The sequence below is a fragment of the Coenobita brevimanus genome, chromosome 112, assembly GCF_032717465.1.
Source record: "Coenobita brevimanus isolate Jiangsu-jjx chromosome 112, ASM3271746v2, whole genome shotgun sequence".
Classification (NCBI taxonomy): Eukaryota; Metazoa; Arthropoda; class Malacostraca; order Decapoda; family Coenobitidae; genus Coenobita; species Coenobita brevimanus.
The window spans coordinates 2962501-2988851 of NC_137065.1; the positions used below are offsets into that span (position 1 = coordinate 2962501).

General features: G+C 44.0%; 1 long non-coding RNA gene across 1 annotated transcript in view; it reads left to right on the forward strand.

Moving 5' to 3' along the window:
* LOC145418094 (uncharacterized) overlaps positions 1 to 2499 on the forward strand; it is a 155989-nt gene extending 153490 nt beyond the window's left edge. The window contains exons 2-3 of the long non-coding RNA XR_013900637.1: positions 924 to 993; positions 2372 to 2499. This is a non-coding gene — a long non-coding RNA (uncharacterized LOC145418094). The remainder of the gene's footprint in view (positions 1 to 923; positions 994 to 2371) is intronic.
* The last annotated feature ends 23852 nt before the right edge of the window (positions 2500 to 26351 follow it).

Here is a 26351-nt window from a genome sequence, read left to right on the forward strand (position 1 = left end):
TCCATCTTTCTCCCTCTTCCCTTTTTCTCATTCCTTCTCTCCTTTTTCCCTCTCTTTTCTCTTCCTTTCCCCATTTTCTCTCCCCTCCTCTTCTCCCTCCTTTCCTTTCATTACCTCTCCTTGCCTACTTTCCTCTTCCTTTTCCCCTCTTTCCTCCTCCCCTCCTTTCCTCCTCCCCTCTTCCCTCCATCCCTCCTCCCCTCTTCTTTCCATCCCTCCTTCCCTCTTCTTTCCATCCCTCCTCCCCTCTTCTCCCCATCCCTCCTTCCCTCTTCTCCCCATTCCTCCTCTCCCCCAAGGTGTGAAGTAGCGCTGAATCGATGGACAGTTGAGAGGGTGTGAAGAAGAGTCCAACTGCCACCCTACCTGCCTCACCCTGCCTGCCTCACCTGTCATCCTGCCTCACCCACCAACGTTACCTGCCTCACCCTACCTGCCTTACTCTTCCTACCTCACCTTGTCTCACCTGTCACACTTTCCCAGCCTGCCTGCCTCTCTCTCTCTCTCTCTCTCTCTCTCTCTCTCTCAACTGGTTGGTCGTTTCTGCAGTACCACCCTTCGCCTATTGCCATTTAGACGCGACATTTCTTGGCAGTCCTTTCCCTAACTTATCAGACTTGTGACATTGGAGAGAGAGAGAGAGAGAGAGAGAGAGAGAGAGAGAGAGAGAGAAGAAAGAGGAAGTGAGGAAGAACGGTTAATTCGGAGAGAGAGAGAGAGAGAGAGAGAGAGAGAGAGAGAGAGTTAAATCGGTGAGTTGAAGGATTTGTGTGTGTGTGTGTGTGTGTGAGAGAGAGAGAGAGAGAGAGAGACATAGATACATTGATAAGGATAGAGATAGATAGATGGATAGATAGATATAGAGAGATTAAAGAAAACTGTACTTTCTCCCAGGTAACCTTTTCTCTCTCTCTCCCCCACAGAACTGCACACCAATGATGAACTTCTTAAAGGACTACAGCCAGCCTTTTACCTGACCGTAGAGGGAACCGGGTACGTCTATCTATCTATATCTATCTATCTATGGCTACTTGTGTCTGTGTCTGTCTGTCTATGTATCTACCTATCTAGGAATCCTCTGTCTGTCTCTTTGTCTGTCCGTCTATCTGTCTGTCTGCCTGCATATCTATCTGTTTGTCTGTATATTTACCTCTGTCTGTCTGTCTTCCTGTATATCCATCTATCTATCTGTATCTATCTGTCATTCTGTCTATCTATCTGTCTATCTGTTTATCTATAGCCAGACGCCATAATCCCTTAAGGGGTGGCCGTTCGTCTCTGAGTTAGTTGTTTAACGGGGAGGGGCGCTAACCCTCTGCCAACCCACTTGTTGATACGGAGGGAACACTTACGGCTTGGTTATATGGTTACCACCCAGCGCTGTAAATGTTGTCCTGGCTTACGGGACACCATTAAGCTTGTCACTCATTGTAAAGCCACCTGAAAAGGAAGGAAGAGTAATAAAAAGTGACAGGAATGATGGGAAAAATAGTATGATAGTGCCAGTGGAAATTTCTTAAAATGAGTTGGTTAGTAAGTTAGTACACCTTGTTTGAGCCTAACCACCCATGCCAATCACCTTTAATTATTTTTCCCAGGATGCAAGAGTGATGGCCTCCTCTCTAATTACTCATGTGACCTTAACGACCCCTGTCAGGCAATTAGTACACCTTGTTTGACCCTAATTACCCATGCCAGTCACCTTTATTTATTTTTCCCAGGATGCAAAAATGATGACGTGCTGTAATTACCCCCTTGACCTTAAATACCCCTATCAGGCAATTAGTACACCTTGTCTGACCCTAATCACCTGTATCAATCATCCTTCTTATCTTTTACTTTTCCCAGGATGCTAGAGCGATGGCTTGTGCTGTAATTACCCCCTTTGACCTTAAATACCCTTACCAGGCAATTAGCATACCTTGTTTGACTAATCACCCATACCAATCACCTTATTACCCTTTATTATTCTCAGGATGCCAGAGTGATGACTTGTGCTGTAATTACCCCTTTTGACCTTAAATACCGTACCCCCCATCAGGCAATTAGCACACTTTCTTTGACCCCATTCAACCTTAACTACCCCTATCAGACAATTAATACACCTTGTTTGACCCCATTCGACCTTAACTACCCCTATCAAGCAATTAGTACACCATCTTTGACCCCATTCAACCTTAACGACCTCAATCAGGCAGTTAGTACACCTTGTTTGACCCTATTCACCCATACCAATCACTTTATTTTTCCCAGGATGCAGGAGTGATTGGCTCTAATTACTCATGTGACCTTAACGACCCCTACCAGGCAATTAGTACACCTTCTTTGACCCTAATCACCTTAATCACATTTTTTTCTTTGTTTTTCCCAGGATGCAAGAGTGATGGCTTCTGCTCTAGTCCCGGAGGTCAAAGTTATAGCCGACGATGATGACGGTGATGACCCCCCTTACCTCGAGCCCCACGCCCCCCACCACCCCTCCCCGCACCACCACGCCCCCGCCCCCTCCCCCTCCCTCCTCGCCCCACCTCCCCGCTTCTCCCCCGACGAGGACGATGACCCTGGGTGGCTTGACCTGGGGGAGGGGGCGAGCTTCCTGGAGTGCCCCGAATTACTTCACACCTACACCACGCTCAGGCCCCGCTTGTCATACAGGTGAGAGAGAGAGAGAGAGAGAGAGAGAGAGAGAGAGAGGATTTTGCTTTATTGTTTATTTCGTTTTATTGATGGGTGGGTGGATTTGGTTTTTTATTAGTGTGTGTGTGTGTGTGTGTGTAATTTGTTTTTATTTACGTTTGTCCTTTTTAGTTGCTACTTATTCTTTTGTCAGGTATTTTCTTGCTCTCGACCTTACCCCATCCCATCCTTAGGTGGGGAGAGAAAGCTAGATGATGATGATGGTGATGGTGATAGTGATTGATTGATGTTAATGATGATCTTGGTGATAGTGATGGTGATGGTGGTGATAATAATGGATGATGATGATGATTATTTATTTATTTATTTATGTATTTTATTTGTAACACCAGTGGGGGTAATGGAAGACGGTATTAAATTCAGATTCTCAAATTATTCACTGCAACATCTGGAATTCATCTTGCAGCCACGCATTATTTTATTTATTTATTTATTTTTATTTTTTTCTGTGTCCGACTCTGGGCATAAGCTTCACAGTCTGCTCCCAAGGCCCAGTAGTCCTCCTACATTCCATGCACCTCCACATGTCACCACTTCGGCGCTAACACCCACCGTCCGTATTGAATACATGCCAGGGCTGTCTCATACAGGACTGGTGTATTGGTATTAGCGGGGGTATTTTTACGACATGGCTGGTCTTGGCAACCTGTCGCCTTGTCAACTCTCCCCCTCCCCCCCATTCTTCTCCAGTTTTCCATTCTTCATTTCTAGTATTATCGGAATTATTTTTATATCTGGTATTGGTGGATTTATTTATAGTGGATTTATTTGCATTTCTGGTATTACTGGATTATTATTTTTTTTTAATATTGGATTTATGTTTCTGGTATTAGCTCCTGGATTTTTTATTTTGGTATTACTGGATATATTTATATTTCTGGATTTATTTTTATACCGTATATGGTATTATTTGATTATTTTTATAGTGGATTGGTTTTCATGTCTGGTATTATTGGATTATTTTTTGATGGATTCATTTTTATTTCTGGTATTACTGGATTATGTTTTATTTCTCGTATTACTCTTTATTTTGTTTTATAGTGGATTTATTTTTATATCTGGTATTACTGGATTTATTTTTTCTGATATTTCTGGATTTATTTGTATTTCTGGTATTATTGGATTTTGTAACAGTAGATATTATTTTATTTCGGGTATTACTGGATTTATTTTTATTTTCTGTTAGCATGGCCGCGCCGAAATTTTAAACCCCTTCACTACGATGACGCGTTTTTCGTTATCATCCCACTTCATTTCGTTCACTTTAACTTGGCCCAGATATTTCGTCCTATTTCAGCTTATTTCCCGTAGCTCAGTGGCTGAAAAAAGACAATACCACGGCCCTGCATCCCTTCCACAGCACTTCTTCGTGACTAGGTGGAGAGATGGCAATGTTAGGCCGAGTTAAAAGCAGGGAGGGCATACCCCCATCCGAATTCCACTGGAGGCGATTTGTTTGTGGCAACCCCTTACGAGATTGAGGCGTATGGCAATAGATGGAAGTATTAAAGGAGCAGATTAATACTATGTTCCCCCCCCCACTTAGAAAATTTAAGGTGATATAATAAGTTTCCTAGCGCCTGTCTCTTAGTGAATTATTATCCATGTGACTCCTTGATCTTGGTCCGTATGTATAGTGTTTTAACACTGACACATTTGCATTAAAAAAAACAAGATTTTGAGGTTTAGTATACAGAATAAATAACAGAATAGCAGGTGTTACGAAGCCTCCTGGACGTCATATTTATGTACTTTTTTTTTTTCTTTGATGTATTATTTTATTACTCTTCTAAGCATATATTTTTTCGACAAAACCAGACTACTCCCCCCCCCCTTTTTTTTGTTTTTTTTTTTAAATCTTTCTGGGCTAACTTTCCTGTATTATAATGGATTCGTTTTTATTCTAGATGTTTTACCGTCTCTTTCAAGCCCCCGAAAACGCAGGGAGCGATGTTATTGAAAGCCAAACAGGAATATAATTGAAATGGACGTATCTAGTGTAGTTACCCCTTTTAATACAGTTTTCTTTGGTGGGGCTGGGCGGATCCGTTTTCTTTTATTTGTTGGATTTTGGGGCTAACTCTGCTATACTATTCTCGGTCCGAATTATCGTATTTTATTTATTGATTTATTTCTATTTTGGAGGAATAGGAAGAGATATATGACATTTCCTCCACCTTCACTTCAATTTTCCCGCATTTTCCTCCACATAGCCCCGTTATTTTCCTCCATTTTCCTCAACATGGACTCTGATTTTCCTCAATTTTCTCCACCCTGACCCACAATATTCCTCTATTTTCCTAGACCGTGAAAATAAAGGTCTAGGAAAAAAAAGGCAGGAAAATAGCAGTTACCCATAAAAAGCACCACTTTCTCTTACGACTACCTTAAAGAAAACGTTGCCATTCTGCCTGGTTGTAGGGTAGACTTAAATATTTTGGCATTTGGTAACGGTAGATAAAATAGAGATAGATAGAGAGAGAAGGGAGGGAGGGAGAGAGAGAGAGAGAGAGAGAGAGAGAGAGATGAGTAGAGGGTGAAACTGGGCAGTGAAGGGTGTACAGTAGGTAGGGAGTGAGATAGGGTCGGGAAACCAACAATAGGTGTGTAATTACAAGTAGCCTACAGGTAGAGAGAGAGAGAGAGAGAGAGAGGCGTATGTAAGGGATGGATCGGTTCGTGGGGGTATAGGGGGGGTTGAGGGGGGTAGGGGTAGAGAAATGAGTTATAAAAGAGACAGAGACGGTAGGGGATGGGAAAGAGGGAGATAGGGGGAGGGGAATTTGGGGAGAGGGGTGAAAGAGGAGGGGGAGAAGGGTGTAGATAAGGGAGAGGGAGGTGGAGGTGGAAAGAAGAGGGGGTGAAGGATGTAGAGAGGAAGGATGGAAGGAGGAAAGTATGAAGAAGGAAATGGAGGGAGGGGGAGTTATAGATGGGGAGAGGGGGATTGTGTAGGGAGGGGGAGGGGGTAACAGGGAGGGGTAGAGAGAGGGGGGGAGGTTGGAGGTGGAGGGGAGAGGAGCAGTTTGACGGGCGTAGGCTGGAAGGGGAGAGATTGGAGTGACGTGAGGTGAAATTGAGTTGAAGGGGGAACGAGGGTGTGGGTAGTGGGGAGGAGGGGAGGGCAGGGATGGGTTGGGGTAGGGTAGGGTAGAGTAGGGTAGGATTGGATAGTAGGGTAGGGTAGGATAGGGTAAGGTAGAGTAGGGTAGGATTGGATAGTAGGGTAGGGTAGGATAGGGTAAGGTAGAGTAGGGTAGGATTGGATAGTAGGGTAGGGTAGGGTAGAGTAAGGTAGAGTAGGGTAGGATTGGATAGGGTAAGGTAGGATTGGATAGTAGTGAAGGGTAGGAGTGGATAGGGTAGGGTAGGATTGGATAGGGAAGGGTAGGGTAGGATAGGGTTGGGTAGGGTAGGATTGGATAGGGTAGGGTGGGGTAGGATTGGATAGGGTAGGGTGGGGTAGGATTGGATAGGGTAGGGTGGGGTAGGATTGGATAGGGTAGGGTAGGATTGTGCGTGACAGAAATAAATGGAGAGAAATTGTGAATGAGTAAGTGATGACGCAGCCCTGAGGGGATATACTCCCGCATTTGGTCTGATCAGCTAGTCAGGTCAGGTGCGGGTAAGGGGATGTCTGTTATGATGTGGCAGGGGTAAACCAGTTCTGCTGTCGGGCCCTGCTGCGGATGTCACTGATTGCATTGCGCAGTTGACCCTTGTGCGGTGTGGTGCGGTGAAGATCTGTCCGTTCTCCCCTTTGGGGCTAAGATGCGAATGAATGTGTTTGAATGGATGAGTAAATTGGGAGTGTGTCGTCCTGTCTCGGCTACCTCCCTTTCCTTGGGGGAAGCAGCCTAGGTATATAGATAGATAGATAGGATTGTACAGGGTAGGATAGGGTTGGATAGCATAGGATTGGTTATGATAGGGTAGTGTAGGGTAGGGTTGGATAGGGTAGGGTAGCGTAGGACTGGATAGGGAAGAATAGGGTAGGGTAGGATAGGGTAGGGATGTAAGTGAGTGAAGGACACGGTAGGATTAGGGAGAGGGAAACGTAGGATGAAGTTAGGAAATAGGGGAGATGGAAGAGTAGCAGGAATAGGTGGAGGTAAGGAAGGCAGGGGAAGGGAAGGGACGGGTGGGCGAGACTAATATGACGGTGTGAGATGGAGAGAACGAGGCAGCGGGGGGTATTGATGATGGATGTGGTGAGTGGGTGTAGGGAAGTGTGATGATTGCTGTATTGTGGTGGGTTGTGGTGATGGATGAGAGAGAGAGAGAGAGAGAGAGAGAGAGAGAGGGTGTATGGTGGTGTGATTAGTTTATTATTTTAGGAGAGAGAGAGAACAGAGACAGACAGACAAGCAGGTAGATAGACAAAGTGAAGGAATGGAAATAAGGAATAACGGACGAAGGAATAGGTGAAGAGAAGGGAAGAAGTGAGTAAAGGTAGGGAAGAAGATAGGTAGGGAGGAAGAAAAAGAATGAGAGAGAGAGAGAGAGAGGACGTAGCCTATTACCTTAGTGTGAGAAGCGATTGGATCCCTCTTGAAAGTGTTGGATTTTAGTGTTATTTATTGTCTAGTTGGATAATGGAGAGTTAAACTGTGTGTGTGTGTGTGTGTGTGTGTGTGTGTGTGTGTGTGTGTGCATGTGCGTGCGTGCGCGCGCAATTTTCCTTCTGACTATATATAATGCCATCAGTCTCTCTCTCTCTCTCTCTCTCTCTCTCTCTCTCTGTACCTTGTATTGTATCTGCATGTCAGCATATATCAATCTGCCAGTTTGTATCAATCAGTTTGTATGTCTGTCTGTATATGTCTATCATTTTATCTACTAGTCTATCAGTTTGTCTATGTATCGTTGTAATGGAGAACGATGAGGTCAACAGAAAGATATACGGTTGATGCAGAAAGACAGACAGAAAGGTAGACAGATGGGCAGATAAACTTACAGCTCTTCTCAACAGGGTGGAGTCAGAGGCTTTTCGTCTCATTAACTCTCCTCCTACTGGCTCCCTTCAACTTCTGTCTCTTCTCCGCACCGTTGCATCATTATCATTTTTCTATCGCTGCTTCAATGATCCCTGCTCCTCTGAACTGTCTGCTTGTACCCCTCCACCACTTTGGCGAACGCGTAGCACCCGTCAAACAACATACTCTCATCCCTTTTCTGTCCATCTCTCGAATTCACGAGTTAACCGTTACTCCCAGTCCATGATGTATGCAACAGGTCATCTTGAACTCTCTCCCCTGTCTGTTTTTCCCACTGCCTATGACCTCCTGTCTTTTAACGCATTGTGTCCGTGCCTCTCGAAAAGAATGGACCTTGAATTTCGCACTGTATTTTCTTGTGTTTATGTTTTTGTTTTTTTTTCTTGGAATAATCTTGCGGGGTTCTAGCCTTTGGTTCCTTTTTCTGTGCAGTAAAAAACTTGACATTATTTTTTAAACCTTTGTGTTCAGTGGATATAGTTTTTCCAACAAATACCCACAGTACACCATAAAAGCAGTCAAAATGGCGAAAACATGTGGGAACTAGTTTCTTAGGAGAGAGAGATGCCCGCCTGAGTGCTGCGTCCTGGCACGTATTCTAGTAGGCCAAGGTGTCGCTCAGGTACCACATCCTTGCCGCTTTATTTTTTCCTGCGGGGCTTTTATATTTCCTTCTGTGTTCTTAATGCATCTAAGTTGATATTAGGAGACAAACAGCATACATTAGACTAGTAAGGTGTAGTAAGCATAATAAATAACAAATAAGGGTAGTAGATAGATTCCCCAGTAGACAGGTGTTATAAATTGCCGCTCCCTCGTAACACGCGCCGCTCCCCACCTTCCACTTCAAGCAGTTTTTCCGTAAATATTGCATTTGTGGCATCGCTTCATTAAATATCTATGAGTAATTGATACGTAATTGCAGGACTGATAGCACGTATACGCCAGTAAAGGGATAAAAAGTGGCCTTAGAATTTATAGGAACTAGTTTTTTGCGAGGGAGATGTGAGCACTTGAGTGATCATGTATTCCTCCGCGTCAGTGTCGGCGGGAAAAGGTGTTCAAATGTTGCAAATGTCACGCCTCTCGTATTTTTCACCAATATCTCGGGACATTTGCGTTAGATACGTGAAAACTGTATATATTCAGTGAGCTTATAGTGACGTGAAAAGAATGTGGAAGATAGAGAAGAGGAATTAACGTGAAATTGGAGATAACGTGTCAGATAAGGTAAGAAATTTGTGCGTTGACTTTCCGTAGTCTGGTCGGCAGTGGAGGATGTCAAGCACGTCATCCTTTGCAGTTTATTTCTGTTTTGGCATCAGGAAGAGGCGTAAAAAATGCCCAGTAATACCATATTTTCGCCGACTGCAATGATGATAATAATAATGATAATAATAATAATAATAACAATTACTACTACTTACTGCGTAGTACCTCCTACAGTAACAAACTACGACTACTACTACTACTGCTACAATTACTGCTACTACTACTACCACCAATAATAATAATAATAATAATAATGACAACAATAACAATAATAATGATAATACTAATGATACTGTTAATAATACCCTGAGCCTATACACCGCTTCCCCCCTTCCCTTTTGATTTTCTTTTATTTCATACAAGTAGTGCTAACGTGGCTTTTTTTTTTTTTTCTAATAAACATTTTTTTGCACAGTGAAAAGAAAATTGCAGAGTAGGTGTCGAGTGTCGGTAGTTAGGGAAATTATGGTATTGTACGTGGTATATACTATTTCCATTTTTCTTTTTTCATTTTCTTTCAAATATGATTAAAGTGGCGTTATATATGAAAACCCCTGTGCCTAGTGGATATAATTTTGCAGACTAATACCCGCAATACACCATAAAAGGGATAAAAATGGCCTAAAATGTATGGAACTAGTTTTTTTTTTTAGGCGAGAGACTTGGCGCTTGAGTGCTGTGTCCTGCCACGTATTCTAGTAGGCCGAGGTGTCACTCAAGCACCTCCTCCTTACCGATTTATTTCTTCGCGTGGTGCTTTTATATTCCCTTCTGTTATTAATGCAATCTAAGGTGATATTAAGGAGACAGACAGCGTATATTAGACTAGTAAGGTGTAGTAAACGTAATAAAAAAGCATGTAAGAGTAATTAGAGACTCCTTAATTACTATCCTTGTCATATTCTAGGAGTTTAATCACCCCTCTCTCTCTCTCTCTCTCTCTCTCTCTCTCTCTCTCTCTCACACACACACACACACACACACACACACACACACACACATACACATGCACTCTCTCTCTCTCTCTCTCTCTCTCTCTCATCACGATACACGGTGTCACCTTTATGCAGAAGTGGTTGCCATGGTGACGGACTCGTTTTTTTTTTTTTTATGACAAAATTTTCAAACCAATGTAAACCCCAAAAAAAGAAAAAAAGAAAGAAAATCCACATTGATGGGTGGGATTTAGAAGGGAAATTACTAATATACTCTTTTCACTTTTACTTGGCCTAAAATTGCCATCTCTCCATCTTGAATGACGAGTTGGAACCATAGATTAACACTAGAATATGATGCTAGTCACGAAGAAGTGCTGAGGAAAGAATGTAGAGCTGTAGCATTATCATTGCCACTGAGCCACGTGAAATATGTATGCAAAAAGACGAAGATCTGGGCCAAGTTAATGTGAAAGAATTAAGAGTCACGAAGAAGTGCAGTGAAAAGAATGTACTTCGTGAAATTAGCATGCAAAAGGACGAAAATCTGGGCCAAGTCAAGGTGAAAACTATAGTCACGAAGAAGTGCAATGGGAAGGATGTACTATGTGATTTGACCCACGAAAAGGACGAAAATATTTTGCAAGTTAGTGTGAAAGGAGTATAGGCTTTAGGGTTGTTATTCTTACCTTTATTGTGGTGCACAGGTGGGACGGGTACCTGACTTTATATTTACAAGTTCAGTATCGCCAGTAATTGTAGTTGATGTAAAATAATAATAATAATAATAATAATAATAATAATAATAATACCGGTAATAAAAATGACAATAATAATAATAATAATAATAATAAATTGAGGTAAAAGAAGAATTGTTTAACTTTATTTTGTATAGTGTCTGTTGTTCCTTTATTTCGTGTGTTGGCTTTAGATGGAGGTTGAAATAGAATGATGCTTTATTGTGAGTTGTCTATTTTTATTGTATTTTATTGATTTATTTTTATTCATTCAGGTGTTTAGTATTCATTCATTCATTTATTCATTGTTATTTTATTTATTTGTTTACTTATTCATTTTGTACCTAGGCCGAATATGCTATGGGGTGAGGTAGTGCGTAAGGACCTGAGAACCAAGGGTGTTAACAAGGAGGCTGCCCGAGATCGAACAGCCTGGCGCAGAACAGCCATCAGGTGACCCACGAATATCACATCTTGGCATGGACCCCCCTCCCCTTGTAAACGAAAACCACCTGAAGAGCATTATATTAAATTTGTTTGGCCTGTGTTTGTTGTTTATTTGTTCGTTTTTGTTAATTTGTTGTTTTTGTTATTGTGGTCACAGGGTTTTATTCCTTGCATACGTACCTGCCTACTTACCTACCTGCCTGCCCACCTGCCTATCTGCTACCTACTTACCTACATGCCTGCCTAACTACCTACCTTGCTTGCTTGCTGCCTTTCTTCCTTCCTTCCATGCTTCCTTTCTTCCTTCCTTCCTTCGTTCCCACCTGCCCAACTAATTAACTACACTTCTTCTTTCGTGCGCTCCTTCCTTCCTTCCATTCTACCTACCTACCTACCTACCTGTCTACCTACCTTCCATTCTTCCTTCCTTTCTTCGTACCTTCTTTCATTTCGTCCTTCCTACCTTCCTTCCTTCATTCCTTCCATCCTACATACCATCCTTCCTTCCTTCCTTCTTTCCTTCCTTCCTTTGACTGAAACGGTGGATTGAAGACTGAAGTTGCCCTTGTGTTGCAGTCCACCATTCTCCATTCGGGTGATAGGAAAGCAGTTGAGGACATTTTTAAACCAGGAAGTAGCGCCCCCATCCTTCTTTCCGGGGATAGGGAAGGAGAGCTGAAGGACGTATAACCAGGCAGTGTAGTAGCCGTGGTGTTATATCAGTGCCACCACGTGAAGGCGCCCCTCTCCACCACCGCGGGAGAAAGAAGGGGAATATGTTAGTGTCTTAAAGTATCTTGGTCTATTTCGATTTTTATTTTTTTTTTATTTTTGTAAGTGGATATAGGTATTTCGGATTTTGTTGTGGATTTTGATTTTTTTAAGTATTTGCGTATTCCGGATTTTTCTGGTAAGTGGATTTTTTTTGCGTAATTTGAATTTTTTTGGTAAGTGGATTTGCGTATTTTGATTTTTTAAGTGGATTTACGTATTTGGATTTTTTTTTGAAAGTAGATTTGCGTATTTCGATTTTTTGTTAGTAAGTGAACATGCGTATTATATTTTTTGGGGGGTAAGTAGATTCGTTTTTTTTTTTTTTTTAAGTGGATTTGCGTATTTTGATTTTATTTTTTTCGTAAGTGGATTTGCGTATTTGGATTTTTTGAGGGGTGGAGAAGTGGATTTGCCCCCTCCCCCCACCAGCCCTGGTATTTTGACTGCAGGTGCTAATTCCAGACGATTTTATTCAGCTTGAGAGATTTTCGAGCGTTAAGGGTTTGCCGTAGGCTGTGCTCTGTATGGACTTGAATTGAACGTACAGCCGGATACAAAAGTAAGGGTACACATCTGCACGTGTTGTCTCCTGTAGTGCCCTCTTCTTAATGAGATGTGGAACTGCAGGGTGTCCCGTCTGTGGCGGGGGGGACACAACCTGGCCGCACTATGGGGTGGTGCTACTACTCTGCGGCCGGGTTGTGTTAGGAAGAATACTGCCACCGTATTCCCTGCGTGTCGTAAAAGGCGACTAAAAGGGGCGGGGTGAGGGGACTAGGGACCCCCTCCTCTGTTTTTTAGTTCCTAAAAAGAGACAGGCCAGAGAAAGGGACGGGGGATGGAGTTATCCCCGTACCCTGAAGATTGGGTCTATGAATGTGCGTGGATGTAGTACAATTGAGGCTAAAAGGGAGGAGATTGGGAGAATGTTTGTGAGAAGAAAGTTGGATGTGTTAGCTTTGAGTGAAACGAAGATGAAAGGGAAGGGTGAGTCTATGTTTGGAAGTGTGAATGGAAGATTGTCAGGTGTTGATAGAGGAAGGGCAAGAGAAGGTGTGGCCTTGTTAGTGAGTCCGGAAGTACAGCAGTGTGTGATTGAATGGAAGGAGGTGTCATCGAGACTGATGTGGGTGAAAGCGAAATTTGAACGTGAGTTGTGGGTGTTTGTGAGTGCATATGGGCCTGGTAGTGAAAGGGATGAACAAGAGAGGAGTCTTTCTGGAATGATGTTGATGAGTGTCTGCAGAGTTTTGGAGCGAATGTGAATGTGGTAATGATGGGAGATCTGAATGCTAGAGTGGGAAATGTAGCAGTTGAAGGCGTAGTTGGTATGCATGGTGTGCCTGGAAGAAATGAAAATGGGGAACGAATGATAGCGATGTGTGTTGAGCGAGAGATGGTGATTGGGAATACGCTGTTTGAGAAGAAAGATATTTATAAGTATACATGGGTGAGACAGGAGGGTGGAAGGGTTGTTGATAGAGCCTTGATGGACTATGTGGTTGTGTCTAGGAATGTAATAGGAAGATTGTTGGATGTGAGAGTTCTGAGGGGAGGGTGGAGGTATGTCTGACCACTACCTGGTGGAGGGAAAGTTAAGAGTAGGTAAGAGATGGGTGAGACCTAGGAGGGTTAGGTGTGGCAGGGAGGTTTTGAAAGTGAGTGAGTTGGATAAAAGAGAGAAAAGATAGAGTATCAGGAGAAATTGAAAGATGAGTGGAACGCAGTGAAAGATCGGGAAAATGGCAGCGTGGAGGAGGAATGGCAGTTGTTTAAGAGTGCTGTGGTGGGGCATGCAGAAGAGGTGTGTGGTGTGAGACGTGTGGGTGGTGGTGTAAGAAAAGGAAGTGAATGGTGGTGCGAGGAAGTAAGTATGGCTGTGGCTGAGAAGAGACGTGCATATGAAGTGTGGCTGCAGAGGAAGGATGAGATGTCATATGAAAGGTATAAGGAAAAAGAGGAATAGAGCGAGAAGGGCTGTGCGTGATGCTAAAAGTGGCAGCAGATGAGAGGTGGGGTAGGCGGCTGACAAAGAATTTTCAACAGAATAAGAAAATGTTTTGGAAGGAGGTGAAAAGGGTGCGAAAGGGAGAGTCTGGGAAGGAAGAACGAGTAAAAGCAGAGGATGGAAGGATGTTAATTGAGATGGATGCAGTAAGGAAGAGATGGGCAGAGTATTTTGAAAGATTGTTAAATGTAGAGGAGGAAAGGGTGGCTGAGATTGTGGCAGATAGAAGGGTGCAAGGAATAAATGTGTTGGGAGAGTTGAATGATTCTTTGATCACGAAGGAGGAAGTGGAGAAGGCAGTAAAGGAGATGAAAACAGGGAAAGCTGCAGGTATGGATGGGTGTGCTGTGGAATGCCTGAAGGGTGGTGGAGTGACTATTGTTGACTGGTTAGTAAGATTATTGAATGTGTGCTTTGAGAAAGGTATGGTGCCAATTGACTGGGCAAGTGCTTGTGTGGTCCCGTTGTATAAAGGCAAGGGTGATAAGTATGAATGTACTAGCTTTAGGGGTATAAGTCTGTTGAGTGTTGTAGGTAAAGTGTATGGTAGAGTGTTAATTATGAGAGTTAGAGAGGGTACAGAGGGAGTGATTAGTGATGAGCAGTGTGGCTTTAGGAGAGGGAGGGGATGCGTTGATCAGGTGTTTGCTGTGAGACAAGTGTGTGAAAAGTATTTAGCGAAAGGCAAGGATGTGTTTTGGGCATTTATGGATTTAGAGAAAGCGTATGATAGAATTGATAGGGAGGCTTTGTGGACTGTTTTTGTATGGACTTGATGGTAGGTTACTAAAAGGGGTGAAAAGTTTTTATGTAAATAGTAGAGCGTGTGTAAGAGTGGGAAATGCTGTGAGTGATTGGTTTCCCGTGAGAGTGGGGCTGCGACAGGGATGTGTGATGTCGCCTTGGTTGTTTAATATTTACATGGATGGTGTTGTAAGGGAGGTGAATGCAAGAGTTTTAGGTGGTCTGAGTCTGGTAAATGTTGATGGAGGAGAGTGGAATCTGAAGCAACTGCTGTTTGCAGATGATACTGCACTGGTGACTGATTCAGAGGAGAAATTGAGACAGTTGGTAGAGGAGTTTGGAAGGGTGTGTCAAAGGAGGAAATTGAAAGTAAATGAGAATAAGAGTAAAGTGATGAAGTGTACGAGGTTGATAGATGGTAGGGGGATGAATATAGTTTTGAATGGTGCGTTACTTGAGGAGGTAGATTGTTTTAAATATCTAGGGTCACGTTGCTGTGGATGGAAGAATAGATGCAGAAGTGAAGTTTAGAATAAATGAAGTAGGAAAGGTGCTGGGAGGAATGAAAAAAGTGTTTAAATGTCGTTCGCTTAGAATGGATGTAAAGAGAAGGCTGTATGAGGGTGTTGTGGTACCGACTGCGTTATATGGGGCTGAAACATGGAATATGGGTGTAGCAGAGAGGAAAAGTTTGAATGTAATGGAGATGAGATGTCTGAGGAGTATGTGTGGAGTGACGCGTATGGATCGAGTGCGAAATGATGAAGTGCGAAGGAGAACTGGAGTTGTTCGGGAGATGGCTGGTCGAGTTGAGCAGAGGGTGTTGCAATGGTTTGGGCATATGGAGAGAATGGATAATGAGCGATTGGTGAAAAAGATAACTAGATCTGATGTGAGAGGTGTAAGACTGAGAGGAAGACCACGAATAGGATGGATGGACAGTGTGAAGAGAGCGCTGGATGCGAGAGGGATGTCTGTTGAGCAAGGAAGAGTGGCTGTGCGTGACAGAAATAAATGGAGAGAAATTGTGAATGAATAAGTGATGACGCAGCCCTGAGGGGATATTCTCCCGCATTTGGTCTGATCAGCTAGTCAGGTCAGGTGCGGGTAAGGGGATGGGTCTGTTATGATGTGGCAGGGGCAAACCAGTTCTGCTGTCGGGCCCTGCTGTGGATGTCACTGCTTGCATTGCGCAGTTGACCCTTGTGCGGTGTGATGCGGTGAGGATCTGTCCGTTCTCCCCTTTGGGGTTAAGATGCGAATGAATGTGTTTGAATGGATGAGTAAATGGAGAGTGAGTCGTCCTGTCTCGGCTACCTCCCTTTCCTTGGGGGAAGCAGCCTAGGTATATAGATAGATAGAGTGTGTGTGTGTAACAAACGAGGACAGTAAGGTGTAATAAACAAAGTAAATCGCTTAGGAAAAGGTGTTAGGGAGGTTCCTTGACCGACCCTAGCGAACAAAAATGCATGTAGATGAGTGGATTGTTAGTAGATGGATGGATGGATGGATAATTTGATAGGTAGATAGATAGACAGATAGTTACAGTCAAGCATCAATTATACCAGTAGTGAGAGAGGGGCAAGGGAGGACAGTGAATTTTTGCATTTGACAGTTATGAAAAAATAGAAAAAATATGACCTGAATAATTCTGAATTGAACTGAATGTAAGTGTATGTGAAGAACTTGACTGAATGACCCTGTAGGCGTTGGGTGGACCTCTTAATTGCACTTGAGATGGATTAAATTGACCTGGATTGACACGATTAGTCCAAAGTTGACCTGGGCTAAGAGGATTGACCCTAAACTGCCTATTAACTGACCTTGTGGCCTTTGGTTCCTTCTTCCTTGCTTAAAAAAAAAAAAGTGATTTCTTTGTACTGTTTTGTAATTTCTTCCCTTTTTTTTTTTTTTTATTCGTTTGTATGTATTGCGTTTTTTTTTGTTTTTTTTGTTTTTTTTTTTTTTAATTGGTGTATTTGTTTTTCCTTCTTTGTGTTCTTGTTTTTGTAATCTTTTTTATATTGATATGCCTTTTGTACCGTAGGAGAAATGATTGATGATGATCATGATGATGATAATGATGATGATAGAAACAAGGTATGGTGGTGGTGGTATTAAAGATGATGATGATGATGAAGGTGGTGGTGGTGGTGGTGGTGATAATAGTGATGATGACGAGGTTGATGATAATGGTGGCTGTGGTGGTGGTGATAATGATGATGATGATAAGATTGGTAATAATGGTGTCTGTGGAGGTGGGGGTAGTGATGATAATGATGAAATTGATCATGATAGTGCCTGTGGTTGTAGCAGTGGTGGTAATAATGATGAGGTGGTAATGATGACAACGAGGTGATAATGATGACGATGAGGTTGATAATGATGATGGTGATGATGATGATGATGATGGCGACACGAGGCCTTGGATATCCCTTTGTACCCCTTTGTAATATATTCCCTTTTTTTTTATATTACAGGTGAGTCTGCTGTAATCCCGGTAGCGCAGGTAAGGTCATCAATTTTAACTCAGGTAAATTTTGTCTTTTTAATTCAGGTACAGAAACAATAGATTTGTTTTGATTAATTTTTTGTTTATTTGTGACATTTTAAACGATAGGTGAAATGGTTTGGAAGTGGTGGTGTCTATCTACGTGTCTATCTATCTATCTGTCTGTCTGTATCTATCTGTCTGTCTGCTTATCTCTATTTGTCTGTCTATTTATCTGTCTGCCTGTCAGTCTGTCTGTCTGTCTATCGATATATCTTGATCTATCTTCCTAGGCTATTTTTTTCTCTCTCCCTGTCGCGCGCACACACACACACACACACACACACACACACACACACACACACACACACACACACACACACACACACACACACACACACACACACACACACACACACACACACACACACACACACCTTGGCTACGGGTGACCAGTTCGGCGTACAGGCAAATAAAGTAACTCACCCATTTATTTCGGCTCTTACCTCCCCCCCTTTCCTTCCCCTTCCCTCCCCCACCCTCTTTCCCCCTTCCCCTCCCTCCTCCCTCAGCTTCTATGTTTCATCTCTTTGTCTCCCTTCCCTTCCTCATCTTACTTTACCTTTCATTTTTCGTCTCATTTTTCTCAGTTTCTTCTTCCCCTCTCCTTCCTCCCCAATTCCCCCTCCCTCCCCACACCAAATCTCTTTCCTTCTTCCATTACATCTCCCCACCTCTCCCTCCTTCCTCCTCCCCATCTCCCTCCTTCCCAAATCCCCCTCCCTCCTCCCTATCTCCCTCCTTCCTCCTCCCCATCTCCCCCTCCTTCCCCCTCCCCATCTCCCCCTCCTTCCTCCTCCCCATCTTCCTTCTTCCCCTCCTATCTCCTCCTCCCTCCCTTACATCTTCCCCTTCTTCCCCCTTCCCACCTCCCTTTCCTTCCCCCTTCAAATCTCCCCCCTCCTTCCCCTTTCCATCTCCCCCTCCTTCCCCCTCCCCATCTCCCTCCTTCCTCCCCTCCCCAAAACCCCTGCCCTCCCCTTCCCAAATCCCTTTCCTTCCTCCTCCACATCTCCCCTTCTTTCCCTCGCTACTTCCCCCTTCTTCCTCCACCTCATCCCCCTCCTTCCCCTCTCCATCTCCCCCTCCTTCCCCTTATTTCCTCTACATCATCTTCCTTTTCTCTTCCCCATTATCCCCCTCTCCTTACCCATTTTCTTCCCTATCCTCTCTTTACCCATTTTCTTCCCTATCCTCGCTCTCCTTACCCATTTTCTTCCCTATCCTCTCTCTCCTTACCCATTTTCTTCCCTATCCTCTCTCTCTCTCCTTACCCATTTTCTTCCCTATCCTCTCTCTCCTTACCCATTTTCTTCCCTATCCTCTCTCCTTACCCATTTTCTTCCCTATCCTCTCTCTTTACCCATTTTCTTCCCTGTCCTCTCTCTTTACCCATTTCTTCCCTATCCTCTCTCCTTACCCATTTTCTTCCCTATCCTCTCTCTCCTTACCCATTTTCTTCCCTATCCTCTCTCTCCATACCTATTTTCCTTCTCGCTATGAATTACTCTTTGGTTACTGAAATCCCCTGGCATTTTAGCTTATAAATATGCAACTTACTCTCAGCAGAATAAAAAATCGTCTGGCGCTTCTGGAGTTGCCCCGATCATGAGAGGTTAAGAGGGAAAAAAAGGGGGCATGTTGGGTTGCAAGCAGAGTGAGAGAGAGAGAGAGAGAGAGTGAGAGAGGGTGTTACATAAGTGAAAGCAATATAACTCAAAAGCATTCGTCAAATGGGCCCGTAGCGATGCGGACGAGTGCACTACGCAGCGTCCCGGAGCGATGCGGGCGCGTTCACTTAGCCAGCCGTGTCGTGTGGTGTGTAGCGGTGTGTCTTGTGGTTTAGAGGGGGAGTGGGGGAGGGAGAATAAGACAGGAGAGGAGTGAGAGGAGGAGGATGAGCGTTAGAAGAGTGAGAGAGGAGGAGGAGGAGGAGAGGATGGAAAGGAAGGAATAAGGCAATGTCATATAGTGAGAGGCGTGGTGTGTTGTGCTAGGAGAGGGTTTAGGCAGGAATGAGGGAGGCAGGAAAAGGGGGTTGAGGCAGGATAGAGAGGGGTGAAACGATAGGGAGGGATTAGGCAGGAGAGAGGGGTAAGGCAGGAATTAATAAGGCACAGAGAGAGAGGGGGGGGGGTCTCATTTGCCAGCGCGTCACAGATACAACTCCCCTTCATTTTATGGGGCTTAAGCAGGAGATTGGGAGCAGAGGGGATTGCGGGAGGGATTGGGGATTTACGAGGGGGATTGGGGATCTGGGAGGAGGGTTGGGGGACGAGGGGGGTGGGGGGTGTATGCTGTGAGGGGTATCTGATTGCCTGTGGGTCCGGATTGACTTTGGTTCTGATGGGTTTGGATTCCTTATAAGATAGGTTCCGATTCCTTATACATCTGACTCGAGATTTGATGCCTGGGTGAATGGGGATGCTGTGAGATTTATGTGATAGGGTTGAGAGAGAGAGAGAGAGAGAGAGAGAGAGAGAGAGTTCAGGGGTGAAGAAGAGAAAGGTGAAAGTAGAATAAATATAAGAATGAAAAAAATGAAGTACTTTATTTATTACTAATTTGAAGAAAGTTTAGCATTTTATTAATAATTGTTTTACACTTTCCTGATCCCATGTATCATTTGGAAAAAAAGCGATGATGTTGATATGATGGCGGTGGTGATGAGAATGACGATGAATGATGATGATGGTGAGAATGATGATTGATAGTGGTGGTGGTGGTGATGGTAATGTTGATGATGATGGTGGTGATGGTAATGATGATGATGATGGTGGTGGTGGTAATGTTGATGGTGGTGGTGGTGATGGTGATGACGGTGGTGATGATAATGTGATTTCTTAAAGCTTTCCTTTGGAGATGACAGCCGTGATAAATGATTGATGAGACAGGAGGTGGGTGAGGCAGAGAAGCAGCTTAAGATTTAGGCGAGGCAGGATTAGGCAGGGTGAGGCAGGGCGAGGCTCCATCAGTCATAATTAAGGTCAACACATCTGATCTTGTCATAACCCTCTTAGTCTCTGCCGTCCCACCTTCCCTCCCTCCTTCCCTCCCTTCTTCCTTCTCTCCTTCTCCGTCCTCACCCCCCTCTTTCTCTCTTGCTTCCCTCTCACTTTCCTCACTGCCTTCCTACCCTCCTTCCTCCCTCGTTCTTTCTTTCTTCCCTCTCACCTTCCTTCTTTCTTCCCTCTCACATCCCTCTTTCTCTCGTGCCCAGTTTCTTTCTGTCTTCCTCCCTCTCACCTACAACTTTCTTTTCCTACTCTACCTCTGGCTCCCTTTCTCCTCCGTCTTCCTCTCTTCCTTCCCTCTCTCCTCCCTCTTCCTCTCTTCCTTCTCTCTCTCATCCTTCCTTCTCTTTCTTCTCCCTCTTCCTCTCTTCCTTCTCTTTCTTCTCTCTCTTCCTCTCTTCCTTCTCCCTTTCCACTCTCTTCCGCTCTTCCTTCCCTCTTTCCCTCCTTCTTACTGCTGCGTCATGTCTAACTTCCCCAACCTCTCTGCCCTGCCTACCTACTTCCAAACCATTAGTCTGCCTCACCTTTATCAGTTTCTTCTCTGTCTACCTGTCTACCTTCCTCTTTGCCTTACCTACCTGTCTGCCTGCCTCTCAGCCTTTCCCCCTCCCTCCATCCTTCCTCCCTTCCTTCCTTCCTTCCTTCCTTCCCCCTCCTTCCCTCCTTCTTTCTTTCCTTCCTCTTCTACATTACTTGTCTCTTCCTCCTCCTCCTCCTCCTTCCTCACCCATAGCCTTTTTGTCTGTCTGTCTGTCTGTCTGTCTGTCTCTCTCTCTCTCTCTCTCTCTCTCTCTCTCTCTCTCTCTCTCTCTCTCATTCCTATTCACAGCGGTTTTTCTCATTGCCATTGTCCCCTTCCTCCCTCTCTCAGCTTCCTTTCATTTCCACTCCTCTCATTACACTTTCTCTCTTATTCCCATATCTTCTCTTTGTTTGTCTACTTTTCTTAGCTTTATGTTGGTGTTTCTCATCGTCAATCATCATCATCATCATCATCATCATAATTATAGGCGTTGTAATCGTCATTATCGTCATCATCATCATCATAGGCGTTGTAATCACCACCACCACCACCACCACCACCTTCGTCTTCTGTCATCACTGGCATCCTTTATTACCTTCTTCTGTCATCATCACTATCATTTTCACCACTATATTCATTTTTTTTATCAGACGGAACTGGACATAAAATTTGGTGAAGGCTAAGTTGAAATGAGTCTCCTTGGTTACTAGTCAAATCGGCCCTCCATATTTTACTTCTCATGGTCATCAAATTAAGCTGAAAAAGTTAGGAATATTGATCAGGTTAGAATAAAAATAGTAGAGTTAATTTTTGGGCCCGCATTCTCATCATTAATGTACTCTCTCTAGCACCTCTTCCTTAGCGATTTATTTTTGGATAAGGATGGTTAATATCCCTATGTACGTTATCAGTGCAGAGTATGGCGATGTTGGAGGGATATAGTTGACAGTAAGGTCTAATAAGCAAAAGGACAGTATGGTGTAATACAATAAATCGCTTAGGAAAAGATGTTAGGGAGCATATAGGCCATACTATCTTCAGTCTTTCTCTTAATCCAAAGTTGACTAAAATGATAAGTATTTTATTTAAATTGAGGGAAGGATTATTGGGGAAATATTTGTGTGCGTTGTTTTACATGTTCGTGCAAACTTGATATTAAACTGAGCGAGGAGTGTTGGGAAAGTGTGTGTGTGTGTGTGTGTGTGTGTGTGTGTGTGTGTGTGTGTGTGTGTGTGTGTGTGTGTGTGCGTGCGCCATTCCTTGGAGGTTAAAAAGAAATATTCGTATGGGGATTATGACGTTATAGTTTTACATCCTAAGACAAGTTTATTTATTTATTTATTTATTTTTTGTATTTTCACCACCAATATTTAAATTCAGTTTAGGTCAGACATCTAGCTACCATTACCACTACAACCATTTCCACAGCCAACACAATCCAACCACCATATTATCATCGCACATACTCTTTATCATCACTACAACAGCGGTAATTATAACCACTGCTACTACCTTTACCATAACCACCACCCTTATCACCACCACTACGACCACCACTACAACCACCACCATTATCGTCACCACCACAACCACCACCACTGCCAAGTCACATGCATCAGTACCATACCCACCACAGCCACGTCAACCACTACCACACCACACCACCGCACCCTTCAACAAGGTGTTATTACCAATGTGCTGCCTTCCTTACCCGACACACGCTGATCATACACCGTGGAGAGAGGGAAGGAAAGGAAATATTTGCAGACTCCGATACTGACACTTCTTTATACTTAAACACATTTATTTACTCCTTCTGGGTAAGGTTGGTGACCTTCATAGTAGTGGTCCGAAAGTCCTTGGTACATAATCCATCCATCCATCCATCCATCATCCAATTCTACGTTTCCCCATGAGAAACGTAGCAGCCCGGGGCTAGGTAATTTGGTCCTGACATTTAAGATGAGAGTGACCAGCCTCACTCATCCCTGAGTGGCATTACACGAGCAATAACCCCAGCCATCCTTTGGATATAAACCTTCACCGGCTCAGTCCGATTGGAGTGCTGTAATTACCCACTAAACCACCAGGTGCCATAATTTGGTTATATGGTTACCACCCAGCTTAGTCAATGGTTTCCTGGTGTACAGGAAACCATTAGGCTTGTCACTCAGTGTAGAGTCACCTATAGGCAGAAGGAAGAGGAAAGAATGAAAGAAAGACAAAAGAGGGAGTGTAAAGTCACCCGTAGGCAGAAGGACGAGGAAAGAATGAAGTAAAGAAAGACAGAAGAGGAAGGAAGGAATGGAGAGAGGAGAGGAAAGGGCAGACACCCGAGAGCAGCACTACATCGAGTGAGTGTATGGTGAGCGCCCCCACCTTTATATATATATATATATATATATATATATATTGCCGATTTGTTCTTTAGCTTTATGCAGTTACTGTTGTAGTTTGTGGCTGCTCCTTTTTGTAAAATCGCTCTCAGATATGTTCATTTGTTTATATTTTCTCCTTAAATGATTACTGAGTATTTCCCATATTCCATAATAGTTCCTTTTATAAAATTCTCTCTTTAATCCTCGCTGTTAATCACGGTACATATGTTTCCCTGATATATTTTTTCCCTTTTTAAATTTAAGTTTGTGTGTGTGAAAGGCGTGACTAATTTAATAATACGTGATCCATGGCCACAACACCAGATACACCCACGACAACACCACTAACACCAGGGCCTGGGGGGGTATTTGCACTAAGCCTGTAATTCTGGAACAAACCTGAAACTCATCGATTATAGAAGATGATGATGGTAGTGGTAGGAAGGCATGCAAAGACGAGGGTTAGAGGGTGATGATGATGATGATGGTAAGTCTGAAGGAGATGACGTAGTGGTAGGGGAGATGATAATGATGGTAGATTCGAAAGAGATCATGTAGTGGTAGTGGTGGTGATGATGATGATGGTGATGACGTGAGTTGATGTGGGGTTAGGAAGGGAGGATAGTGAGGGAGGGGTAGGCGAGGTGAGGGATGGTGATCGAGATATGGATGAGGGAGAGAATAGGTGGGAGGGGATAGAAGGGGTGAGGGCGATAGATAAAATGGAGAGTGAGGGGGGGAGGGTAGGGGGATAATTTGTGAAAAAGGGGGGGGAGGTGGAGGGATGGGGATAGAGGTTGTGGGAGAAAGATGGAGGTTCAGAAAGGGATGTAGTGGAGGGGGAAGGGGTAGGGGTGTTGGGGGGTGAGTTAGAGGGGAGGGAGTGGGTGGGGGTGAAGAGGTAGGTAGCAAGAGGGAAGGTAGGGAGATGAGAGAGAGAGAGGGGGGGGAGTGTCATAGTCCATCAGTATTAGTGCTGGGTTTAAGATGACAGCTGTGTGTGTGTGTGTGTGTGTGTGTGTGTGTGTGTGTGTGTGTGTGTGTGTGTGTGTGTGTGTGTGTGTGTGTGTGTGTGTGTGTGTGTGTGTGTGTGTGTGTGAGTGAGTGAATCTGCAGATATTCTTACGTAAACAGCAGGTGTGTTGGTAGCTGTACAAGTGTGTGTGTGTGTGTGTGTGAAAATATAAGGCCGAGTCATTGGTACCATTCTCTCTCTCTCTCTCTCTCTCTCTCTCTCTCTCTCTCTCTCTCTCAATTTACTTTCTTAACAACTAACTTTCAGCTCCAAATCTTATCTTTCCTTCACGTCCAAAAGTTTTCTCAATCCCACACCTACTCAGCTCTCGCTCTCTCCTCCCTTTCCTCTCTCCTCACTTCTCCCTCCCTCCCCCCTTTCCTCTTTCCTCAGGTCTCCCTTCCTCCTCCCTTTCCTGTCTCCTCATCTCTCCCTCCCTCCTCCCTTTCCTCTTTCCTCAAGTCTCCCTCCCTCCTCCCTTCTTTTCTTACCTATTCCTTCCTTCTCCCCTACCTGTCTTCTTATCTCTTCCTTCTTTCCCTCCGTCCTCGCATATCTTCTCCCTACTTCTCTCTCCTTCTCTCCCATACTGCTCCTCAGCTCTTCCTCCCTCCTCCTACACCTCTTCGTCACCTGTTTCATCCTTCTCCATTGCTCTCTCCTCTTTTCTCCTCCCCACAGCTCTCCCTCCCTCCTTCGTCACCTCTTCACCTCTCACGCCTTTCCCCTTCACCTCTCCCCTTCCATCTCCTTTTCCCTCCTACCCTCCCATTTAACCTCTCCCTCCCTCTCATTTAACCCCTCCCTTCACCTCGCCTCTCCTCTCTCATCAAATATTCTTGCCATGAATTTCGAAATAATTGCTCTTGCCTTACTTGTCTCCTGTGATTTTTTTTTTTTTATATATTGGATGTTTCGATTTTTGCAAGGATTTTAAAATAAAGGTCCTCAACATCGTCGTTCAGGAACTAAAAGAACAGGTTTGCCATTGTTCACAGGTAGAGTTGAACGTTAATTGGCCAACGGGATGTGAAAAAAGGGTCATAACAATAAGAAACAAGAAGCGGTGCCAAGACACAACAAACCCGTCCCCGGCAGTCATTTTAGTGGCGACATATAAACACAACAGGATATCTAGTCAAAGATGTCACGGATCTGATTTGGAGTAAATCGGGTGACAATTTTAGGCCCATTTGAAGTTTCAGGCCCGACCCACCTGACATTGACCCCGGTACCGCTAACTGATGGTTGACCCCCTTATGTAATGGGGCATGTTATAGGATGCAGATTTGAAAGATGCACCTTTAGGTTTTCGTTTCATGTCGATATGACGAATTTGAAAGAAATTATGGCGAGAAAACGACATTTTTGCTCGTATTTTTTTTCTTACGTTTTTTGGCCCTACAGCCTGGACCGTAGCCCAATTTTCACCAAAATTTAATCAGGTGATCAGAAGGTCATAGCCCATCATCCCTTTAGTTTTAGTCAAAATCGCACCAGTAGTTTTCGCGTGAAATTGTTAACAGACAGATAAACAGACAAACCAAGTGAAAACAATACCCGGGGTAACTAGAAAGCAGTCTGAGTAGAGATCCTTATAAGGTGAAGAAGTAAGACTAAAGGAATAGATGCCGGTGTCTTTGTCATTGTTTACCTTATAACAGTGTTGGATGTGTGTGTGTGTCTTGTTGGCTCGCCTTTGTGTTCCTTTCCACTCCATCCCTCTTGACTTTACCCTTCCTTCCTCCCTGACGCTTCCTCCTTCCCTCCCTCCCTCCCTCCCACTCTCCCTCCCTTCCTCCCCTCTCTTCTCCTTTTTCCTTCCCACCCCTCTCTTTATTTTTCCTTCTCTTTCATATCCATACAAGCTTTACAAGTGAATCTCTCTCTCTCTCTCTCTCTCTCTCTCTCTCTCTCTCTCTCTCTCTCTCTCTCTCTCTCTCACACACACACACACACACACACACACACACACACACACACACACACACACACACACACACACACACACACACACACACACACACACACACACACACTCTTCACTTGGCCAAACCCCCATCCATCTTGCATTTTCCTTACGCAGTCCACCCTGAAAATCGAGTCACGAAGAACAACAGAAAACGAGAAGAAAAACAAGAGGTAGGTGAGAGGGGAAACAGGAAGAAAATGAGAAAAACAGAAGTTGGTGATAAAACAGAAAATAAAAATGATGACGATGAGGAGGAGGAGGAGGAGGAAATGCAATTCGAAGTG